The sequence below is a fragment of the Elephantulus edwardii genome, unplaced genomic scaffold (assembly GCF_000299155.1).
Source record: "Elephantulus edwardii isolate Elephantulus edwardi_28Jun2011 unplaced genomic scaffold, EleEdw1.0 scaffold00003, whole genome shotgun sequence".
NCBI lineage: Eukaryota > Metazoa > Chordata > Mammalia > Macroscelidea > Macroscelididae > Elephantulus > Elephantulus edwardii.
The window spans coordinates 41630776-41641972 of NW_006399753.1; the positions used below are offsets into that span (position 1 = coordinate 41630776).

The following is an 11197-nucleotide window of genomic DNA, read 5'->3' on the forward strand; positions in this document are numbered from 1 at the left end:
AACATCAATAATAATTATTTGTTGAGCTCTGTGTAACAGATACTGTGCTAAGCACTTTACATTATCTTTTTTGCATTTCTCAAGATTTTTTAATGTGAATTATTCTTCTCATTTTACAAATAAAGAAATGGAAGCTTAGAGAGAAGGATAACATGACCCATAATTAATTTGTAAATTCTTAGACAATTAGTTTGTTTTTTAAATTGTATCATAGCTTTTTAACTCTCCTGTAGAGAGGAGGTTTTGAATGGGTAAAACAAAACAAAACTAACAACCCCACAAAAAAGTAACAAACAATAAAAACCACCAAAAAAAACCAACAACAAAAAAACAAACTCAAACATTGACTCCATTTATAAGTTGTGCGATCTTGGTCAAGCTAATCAAGCTCTATGAGTCCTAATTTTATTATCTGTAAAAATGTAAGTAATGATGTCTACCTCACAAAGCTGTTGCAAAAAGCACAAACAAAATATCATACACATATTATACACAACATATTTAATGTAGTCTTGCATGTTAAGTAAGTACTTAGCAATTGGTAATGTTTCTTACTAACAGTATGCAACATTGTAGATGGTAAAGTGTGCGAGTGGTCCCCAAACAATACTAATGAAATATGTTATAATAATCTAACAAAAGAGTATATTTGCAGTTTGATAGTATTGAATATCTTTTGGACAAAAGTAAGTAACAGAATAAATATAATTATATAAAAGACATAGAATATTATTGAAATGATTGTTGATGCATTGATTAATCAATACAAACAGGCAGTCTTTTTATACTGTTGGTGCAAAGGAAGTTATTATCCATCTTTCTTCTGCAGAGCTGGCAGTGGGTTAGAACCACTTGCCTTTGTATTGGCAGTGGAACTCCTCAACACTAGGCCACAAAACTCCCATTTTATATTCCCATCGTAAATCTTCCTATTACTAAATTGGTATTGTTAGGTGTCATCCAGTAGATTCGGATCCATAACAACCTTATTTATAACACAACAGAGTACCGTGCCATCCTGCACCATTCTCATAATTGTTACTATGTATGAGCCCAGTTTTGAAGTTTTTATATCAACCCATCTTATTCACTAACTCTCCTTTTCCAAACATAATGTCCTTCTCCAGTGATGTCCTTCATAATTGTTTTCAAAGTATATAAGATGAAGTTTTGCCCTCCTTGTGTCAAAGGAGAATTCTGGCTGTACAGGACAGATGTGTTCATTCTTCTAGGAGTTCATGATATATTTTATATTCTTCATTGTTGTTGTTGTTGTTGTTATGTGCCGTTGAGTCGTTTGCAACTGATAGCGACATGTACAACAGCCCTAAACCCTGCTCTATCCTCTGCCAATCGCATTAGTAACATAATTAAAAAGCATCAACTCTCATTTAATCTTTTTTACTAATTGTCTAGCTCTTATATGGTATAAGGTTATGGAAAAATGCCTTGGCTTGAATCAGGAATATCTTAGTTCTGGAAGTTATGTCTTTGCTTTCTAAAAGAGATCTTTGTTTTAAAGAGGTCTTTTGTGAACTTTAAATGTATTATTAAAAATATATATTTATTATTGATTGTGTTACACAGCATTGCAGAAATCTATAGTAATGATTTAAACTTCAGTTAAATTCAGAATAATTTTGCCAACTTGATATTGTATTGTTGTTATGTGCCCTCGAGTTGACAGTGACCCGAAGCACAATAATTCTGAATCATGCCCTATTCTGAGCCAATCTCACTGTCTCCAACACACCTACCCTCTTTACTCCAGTTACTGTGTTAATCCATCTCAACCAGGATCTTCCTCTGCTGCACTGTCTCTCCAACCTTCAAGAATGATGTTTTTCTCTAAAGACGGGTCTCTCCTAGCAACATGCTCAAAGTATGTGAGATGGAGCTTCAAAATCTTTACCTCTATTGAACAACTTGGTTTTACTCTCTCCAGGACAAACCTGTTTGTTCTCTTGGCAGTCCAGTTCAATACTCTTCTTTAAAACCTTAACTCAAAGGCACTGATTATTCTTCTGTCATCCTTAGTCATTGTTCAGCTCTCTGATGCAGTAATACTCAAAAGTAACTTTAAGTACAAATGCTGCCCTCTTGTATCATTTAAAGTAACTTTAAGTACAAATGCTGCCCTCTTGTATCATTTAAACTTTTTTTAAATTTAATCAACTCAGTCAATAACCATTTATTTTTATTTCAGAGAACAGAGAAGACTATGAAGACAAACAAGTAGTTGAAGAAATTATGGCAAGATGTTTTCTTCCAACTCTAATAACAACAATCTCCTGGGAAGGTTTTCATTTTGTTGGTCATGAAATTCGAATTACTGAAGCTATGGATAGTTATGGTGCTGTTGTTTGGCCATCGGTATAATTTCTTTTAAGAATATCCAAATTACAATTATTATCACCAGTTTTGCTTATTATTATGCTCTGTTTGGAAGAAAAAGAACTTAGGGTTGAGAATTCTACTGTGTTACCTCACTTAACATTAACTTTTAGAAATTCCAAGACTGAGACATTGTTTTTACTAATTCAATTTTTTACTTTATTAAAGTCAGGTTGTGTGTATTTTAAATTTTTTTTTAGTTTCTGGTAGTAAAAATATTCATTGAATTGTTACACTGTGTTAAAATAACATTTGTATGCATGCATCTTTCCCAAAGACCATCACCCCTATACCCATCATTCCATGAAAGAAGGCCCACCAGTACTGCCTGCCTGATCTCACATATGTCTTTGAAGTTTATCTTACAAGGTGCTTTCCTTTAAAGGCCATAAAATATAAGCAACAGGTCTCTATTTTATTATTTTTGCCCTCTTACCATCTTCAAGGACAATATGAATATTGAATCCATAAGAGGATAATCTTCTGTTGATGTTCTGTAGTAATATGTGCACATATATACAAACACACATACACACAATCTGCCGTGTGTACATACACATGCTCATACACAAGCACATGTACATCTAGTAGCAGTTTAAATTAGCTTTTTCCCATTGCATACCTAGCGCTACTTTTTAATTTTAGCTCTGAACTTTTTACAGGCTCTTGTTCTATGTTATTTTCTGGAAACAAATACAAATCAATACAATATAGTTGACAAAAATGTAATTGAAATTGGAGCTGGAACAGGATTAGTCTCTATTGTGGCAAGTTTACTGGGTAAGTAATTTTTTGTTGTTGTTATTGCTTTTTTAACTGACTGGGGTCAGAGAATTGAATGACCTGATAGTACAGTTACTTTTATGATTCACTGAAATGTGATCTGGGCCCATTTTAACTCCTTATTAGTTGAATGAATTGTATCGAGAAACTACCTATTTTTAAATCATTGTAATAGTTTTCCTTAAAATTTCAGGTGGACATTGTGTTAATTCTTTCTGCATAGTGCTAAGTCACTGGACTCAAACTTTTTGTTTTATTTTTAATCTTACTTTGAGGTTAGTGAAGTTGTAAAGCATATTGGTTTGCATTAAAGACATCATCCACATTTTGTTTTATGACCTTGGTTACATTTTCCACCAGAAAACAACACTTTATTTTCTCCCTGTGTTTATCATTTCCATTTGTCTTTTTTTCCTGAGCTTTATTCCTGAAACTTAATCTCATATAGTTAATTGTTCTAGGAGGTGTATGTATCTCCCTGGTGTTATTATTTGCCTTTTAACCTGTCTACTATTTGGCTGAAAGTTGAGCCGAGGAGTTCAGTTGTAGGCTTGTAGGGTGGCTATGGGGGTTATAACAATTTTTATCAGATTAGTAATTTTTGTGTTCTTTTTTTAAAAAAACCCACCCAAAATATTCAAATTTTGTTTAACAAATTTTTCTTTCACTTTATCTAGGACTTCCTACTTCAGTCACTTTTAGAGTGGTCAGCAATGGTGGTTGGGTACCATCTTGTTCTTCTAATCCCAGATTCGTGGAGGCTGATGTTTACAGCATCCATTACTTGATCTTTGGTTTTCTTCTTTCACTAGTGCTACAAGTGGGAGAGATAATATAGTTATATCCTAGATGGCTACTCACAAGGTTTTAATACCCTTGTTGCTAATTTCTAAAATAGGATGTGTAGAACATAGTTTTTGTGGATATTGTCTTGTCAAATGACCTTCGTGTTCCTTAAGACCATGACCCTGGGCAACTACATGTGTCTGCTTCTATTTATGCCCAAGTCTATATTAAGTCAATATTTTTTTCTATTGTTGTTTCTATTTCATTGTTTTAATTGAGCTGTTATCTCTGACATGCAATTCTCAAATCTCTCTTGATTCTCTCAATCTTCAAAAGTGCACACCTGCTACTTTAAAATCTTGGAAGGAAACCCGGATTTAGCAATTTCCAACATTTTAAACACTGGAGTAAATAAGGATCCTTGAAAGCCTTTCCAAATATTTTTTTAAATTGTTCTGTTCAGTTATTTCTCTACAAAATTATAAGTCCTATAATTTGAAAAGAGTCAGGGTCACTATTTGATTTATTACCGAGGGTTCCTCAACTGAGGAGCTGAATTTATATCTTGAAAGTGATTATCTTTATAAAAAAGAATTGATGCTGTTTGTATAATTTGAAATAAATACGAATAAAAGAATATTTCTCAATACTTCAAGTTATAAAAATGTGGTCATGTTTATTCTCTAAAATAAAAGACCTTATGATTGTAAGATAAGAGTATGTAAAGATCAATATAGAGTTGCAGTTAGTTGAAATTAGCTCAACAGAATTGGGGCATGGGATGAGTAGGAAGTATTCTTGGGAATTTAAATAGATTTGTTGAATATTGACTTTAAATAGATTTGTTCAATACCAGACCATCAACAATAGAATGTTTATATTTCTATGATTCTACTAGTGACATGAATATTTATTTCTAATTTTAATAATCAAACAAAAGATAATTCATGATAAGAGAAACTTGCTATGTGACTGAGGAATGGATTCTAATTTGATCTGAACTGAAGTAGATTGCACTTGAGGTTCTACTTTCTTATTCTTTATCTTTTTCCCCATCCACAGTGCATCCCTTTAAAAAAATTTTATTTTATATTGGATTGTTTACATAGTTTGCATACATTGTGTTTTATACTAGTCTTTATTCACACTGTATTTAATACAGTCATTTCCATTCATTATGTTATACAATTAATCATTATTGAACTAAGCCCACAATTCTTTTTCTTAGTGTATTCTTGTATGATGCTGTGGAATTCTAAAATGGACATCCACTCGGAAAAGTTGTTGTTTGTTGTCAAGTTGGAATTGACCCATAGCTGACCCTTTGGTGGGTTTTCAGATGCAGTAAATCACACAGGAGGAGATTGTCCATCCTTTTCCCACAGAGCATCTGATGAATTAAAACCTCAAGCCTTTGGGATTGCAGCTTCTTACCTCTAGGCCACTGGAGCTCTATAGATAGTCAGAAAAAGAGAAGCCACGAAAACCCATGTTTATTGTGGCTTTGGTCACAATAGCAAGAAGCTGGAAACAACTCAACTGCCTATCAGCAAATGAATGGATAGAGAAGCTCTGGTATATTTACACAATGGAATACTATGCAGCATTGAAAAACAAGGAACTCATGAAATATTATACAAAATGGGTGACCCTGGAGGACATTATGCTGAGTGAAAGATCTCAGTCACAAAAGGACAAGTACTGCATAGGGCCACTGTTGTGCAACGGGACTGACGTCGGGGTTAAGTGAAGACAGAGAAGGAGGGAATGAATGATGTATACAGCATTGAAACAGATGAAGGAGAGAGCTGTTTAAAAGAGATATATGATTGGGTATTATTGTCATGACAGGAGTGGCATGGCGAAAAGTGCAACAATTAATTAATGGAAACCCTAAGTCTCTGTAAACTTTCATTAAAATTAATAAAAAAGTGAAAAAAGGAAATTGAGAAGACTCAAAGGGCTGAATTAACACAATGACTGCTACACTGGGCAGAGACTGTGAGGATGACAGCGGATCTGGCAGTATCTCGTAGAGAGTTGCTGCGAGTCAGAGCCTCCTCGCTGGCATCTGACAGCAATAATAATATGATTTACGTAGATTATTTTAAGACTCTGCTATTGCTCAAAGTATGGTTTGTTGTTTTATGTGTTGTATATATGGAATTAACTCATAGCTGACCCTTTGGGAGTTTTCAGGGGCTGTAAATTACACAGTAGGAGATAGTCCATCTTTCTGCTGCTGAGCTAGTCTATTCAAACCATATACCTTTGGGTTGGCAGCACAACTCCTTACCTTCTAGGTCACCAGAGCTCCCTCAAAGTATAAATGGAGAACAAATTTTATTGTTTATAGATGAATTGATTTCTATGGGTTTTCCTTCTAACTTCTTGCTTAAAATTTCAGCAATTATTCACTGGTAAGAGTTTATAACTTCTCATTTGAGCATTCTGACCTGATCTTTGACTTCATGAACATTGTATACATAGTGTAGGTAGGTTTCAAACCTCTTTCATGGGAAAATTAACACTTATGATGGAACCAAAGATTGGATATAAACAAGGATACCTTTATTGTAATTCTATTGAAAAATATATTTTGTCCTTTTACTTATCACAATTGAGCATTTCCTTTTCAACTATAGGATGTTCTTTGTTATTTATGGTCACTTGTCTTGACCCTTCTGAGACTCAGATTTTTTTTTGCATGTCATCTTTGTACAGGGGTGATGCTAATCTTCTCTGTATCATTCCAATTTACTATATGTGCTGCTAAAGTGAGCACAATTTTTTTTTTCGGGAAGTACCTATTCATCTTTTCTCAAGGACTTCTAGTTGTTCTAGTAAAGGCACCAAAATTTTGGAAATTTTCTTACTTTCAATTACTTTTCCCCTAGCACACAATAGAGAAAAAGAAGGCAACAAAGATGATAACAACATTAAACAGGAAGCAAACAAACAATAAATAAGAGAAGAGAAAAATATAATGGAAGACAAATATATTATTGGATTAAAGGGCTTAATATTTTTTTTTGTTTTTAATAGTAGCATATAGGATTTCCCCCTCTATATACAGACCAATATTTTCTTTAGGATTAGGGAGCTCGGATGACCTAGTGGGTAGGGAGTGGTGCTGTCAACTCAGAGGCAGGCAGTGGGAATCCACCAGCTGTGCCATGGGAGAATGATGGACAATTTCTTTCTGTATGACTTACAGACTTTGGGAACCTGCTGGAGGGTCAGCTATGAGTCAATTCCAACTTGATGGCAAGGAGTTTGAGTTTTTTAGAACTATACAACATAGCAGAAGGCACACTGGCTTAAAATGTAGTTGTTTTTATTTTATCCCAGGAGGGTTAAAACAATTTCTACTGTTCTTTGTTTCATAGGTGCACATGTGACTGCTACAGATTTACCTGAGTTACTTGGAAATCTGCAATATAATATTTCCCGAAACACCAAAATGAAATGCAAGCACCCGCCTCAGGTTAAAGAGCTCTCCTGGGGAGTTGCGTTAGATAAGAACTTCCCCAGATCCTCCAGCAGTTTTGACTATATCCTGGCAGCAGATGTTGTCTATGCACACCCTTTCCTGGAAGAACTCCTCGTTACTTTTGACCATCTGTGCAAAGAAACTACCGTCATCCTCTGGGTTATGAAATTCAGATTGGAGAAAGAAAACAAATTTGTAGATAGATTTAAGGAGTTGTTTAACCTGGAGGAAATTTCTAGTTTCCCAAGCCTGGGTATTAAGTTGTATAAAGCTATGAAGAAAAATCGGAGAAGTGCATAATATCCTCAATGAAGGATTCAGACATGCTAAACCTATTTGTACCAGAGTATTGCTTTAAAGAAGATCCTAAATTGTCTGCAGTACTATTGACTTTTTAAAGTGTGCACACACATTCATAATTAGAAGTACAGAAGATAGTTCCTCAGATTTGCCTCAATGAAGGCAGGAATTTCTCGAGATACATATGGGTTTAGGGGATTAAGGGAACATATAGGTCTTAGAGGATTTTCCATGTCTACTTGCATTAGGACTTTAGCTGTCTTTTACCACTGTAGTTGTAGGAATTGTTGTCAAAGTTGTAATATATGACTATTAGAAAATAGTCATATTTGTTCTTTTTTGTTTCACCTTCACAGTGTTATTTTTTGATGTATAACTGCAGAATGATAGTTTTTAGTAATGATATTGCCCACATGAACATTGCTATTAACTGTTTTAAACACAGAATTAAAGAAGTCTCTCTTTAGAAGGAAAGACGTGATTGTAGTGAGATCAATAAATAAATAGAAAAAAGCAACTTTATATCATTGAAGTAAATATTAGATTATTGTGATTTTCACTAGTACTAACACATAGATGGTCTGTCATTCTGCTTTGTAGCCCAGACCTCTCCTGCAACCTCTGAAATCCATCAAGTTGGTGAATTTGAGGTCGTGGACAAAGTCAGTTCATGCTGCTAAATGAGCAACAAATGGAAGCAAACATAAAAACAGTTGAGATTTTAGGGGGATTGCTTTATTTTAAGTAAAGCTATATATTGCATCACAGAAACTGAGATAAATATGAAAGTTTAGGGTTGAAAATGCACACACAAAGATTTAGGTCTCTAATCTCAAACAACCAGACAAATGGCCAGTTTTAAAATTGAAAGCTCGGTTTGATGAACAGATACAGGTCTTTAAAATTCTATGTGACTTTTTACATAGGCCTTAAAAATTGGAATAAAATCTGAAGTAATTAAAGTTTATTCAAGGAGAGGGAAATATTGGGGTTCTGTACTTTGCAACTGCTTAGACTCCAGTAGTTGGTAACTACACTGCAGTGTAGGCAGCAATATCTGTTACAGTGTCATTACAGCTAAGCTGTGACCTTCATTCTTAGCATTATCAACCCATTAAAATTTGAACATGGCTGAAAAGACTATTGCCTAGGACTCTGATCTGTAAGCAATGCTGAAAATACACTGCCAATGTAAGTTTTGAGATTTGTTTTCACAGAACCATCTCTTCTCATGACTTCTCAATACTCAATGACTTATAGTTTCCATAATTTGTTACATGTTGTTGTTTGTTATGTGCCATCGAGTCGCTTGTGACTCATAGCGACCCTATGTACAACAGCCCTAAACTCTGCTCTGTCCTGTGCCAATTGCACTGTCTCTGACACTCCCATCCCAATTATCCCAGTCACTGAATCAATCCACCTCATAGAGGGCCTTCCTCTCCTGTGCTGTCGCTCCACCCTCCCAAGCATGATGTCCTTCTCCAAGGACCGGTCTCTCCTCACAACATGTCCAAAGTATGTTAGACGGAGCCTCAGAATCCTTGCCTCCAAGGAGCCACCCGGTTTAACCCTTTCCAGGACAAATCTGTTTGTTTTCCTAGTAGTCCATGGTATTCTCAATACTCTTCTCCAGCACCACAGCTCAACGGCAGCAATTCTCCTTCTATCCTCCTTGGTCCAACTCTCTGATGCATAACAAGTGATTGCGAAGACCATAGCCTGTATCAGACACACCTTAGTCTCCAGAGAGACACCATTGCTCTTCAGTACTTTGGAGAGGTCCCTAACAGCACACTTTCCCATGGTAATGCGCCTTCTAATTTCCTGGCTGCTGGTGCCAAGACTGTTGACTACAGAGCCAAGCAAACTAAAGCTTGTACAATCTCAATCTCTTCACCATACATAAAATAAATTTATACTTTTCACTATTTACAAAGTATAAGTAAAATAATTATTCCTACTTTACAGACAGAGAAAAGAAGGGTAAGAATTGATTCCTTTTTGCCATAGGCCACATAAATGCAGAGTGGCAGAGCCAGGTCCTTCAAATCCAAGTCTGAGTCCAAAACCTTTGTTTTTACCACCACAATATCTTTATTTCATTTTCAAAGGTGTTTTTTTAAACTGGTGAAATAATTTTTCAAAATGAAATATACATCCAGAAAGACAAGCAAATAAATTAACAAAATGATAATTGTTTGTCTTTTACCTCCTGCATCCCATACCCGACACACCATTCTGCTCTCTATCTTGCTTGGGTTGTCAGAGCAGGCACTGCTGTTGAGTTGATTGTAACTCACTGTGATTTTCCTTTGAGTTCTGAGTATTTCTTTTTTTCAATTAATTTTAGTGAAATTTACAGAGACTTAGGGTCATTCATAGTTACACTTTTTTCCCTGTCCACCCCCTCCCCCCAGTTCACTTTTCTCCTTGATGAGTAAAAGAAAATCTCTTTCATTGCTATACAATCCTTCCTCCTAAGTCCACTGCACTGTGCAGCCTTCATTCTGGACTCCTGTCATGACAATAATACCTAATCATATATCCCTTTTAAACAGTTCTCTCCCTCATCTGTTTCAGTGCAGTATACATCCTTCCTTCTCTTCTTCTCTGTGTTCCCTTAACCCCAATGTCAGTCCTATTTTACAATAGTAGTCTTGTGCAATATTTGTCTTTTTGTGACTGAGATATTTCACTCAGTATAATGTCCTCTAGGGTCATCAATCTATCATGGTATTTCATGGGTTCCTTGTTTTCCAGTGCTGCACAGTATTACATTGTGTGAATATACCACAGCTTCTCTATCCATTCGTTGACGGCCACTTGGGTTGTTTCCAACTCTTTGCTATTGCGAACAAAGCCACAACAAACATGGGTGTGCGTATTTCTGCTTGGTTGGCTTGTTATGGTTTCTTTAGGGTAAGTTCCTAGAAGAAGAATTGCTGGCTCAAATAGTATTTCTATTTTCAAACTTTTGAGAAAGTGCTGTACAGACTTCCAAAGTGGTTGCACCATTTTACACTCCCACTAACAGTGAATAAATGTTCCAGATTCTCTGCAACCTCATCAGCATTTGTTGTTTGCTGTTCTGTTTTATTGTGCTATTCTTAGTGGGGTGAGATGATATCTCATAGTTGTTTTGATTTGCATCTCTCTTAGAGCTACGGATTTTGAACATTTCTTCATGTGTTTGTTGGCCATCTGAATGTCGTCTTTGGTGAAGCGTCTGTTCATATCCTGTGCCCATTTTTCAATTGGGTTATTTACCTTTATCTTCTTGTGGTGCTCGACTATTTTATAAATTCTAGATATAAGTCCCTTGTCTGATGTGTCATAATTTTGTTGTTGTTATGTGCCGTCGAGTCGCGTGCGACTCATAATGACCCTGTGTACAATAGCCCTAAACTCTGCTCTGTCCTGTGCCAATCGCACTGTCTC

At 35.5% G+C, this 11197-nt stretch overlaps 1 pseudogene; it reads left to right on the top strand.

Moving 5' to 3' along the window:
• The window catches only part of LOC102858261, a 14135-nt pseudogene extending 6321 nt beyond the window's left edge, over positions 1-7814 (top strand).
• The last annotated feature ends 3383 nt before the right edge of the window (positions 7815-11197 follow it).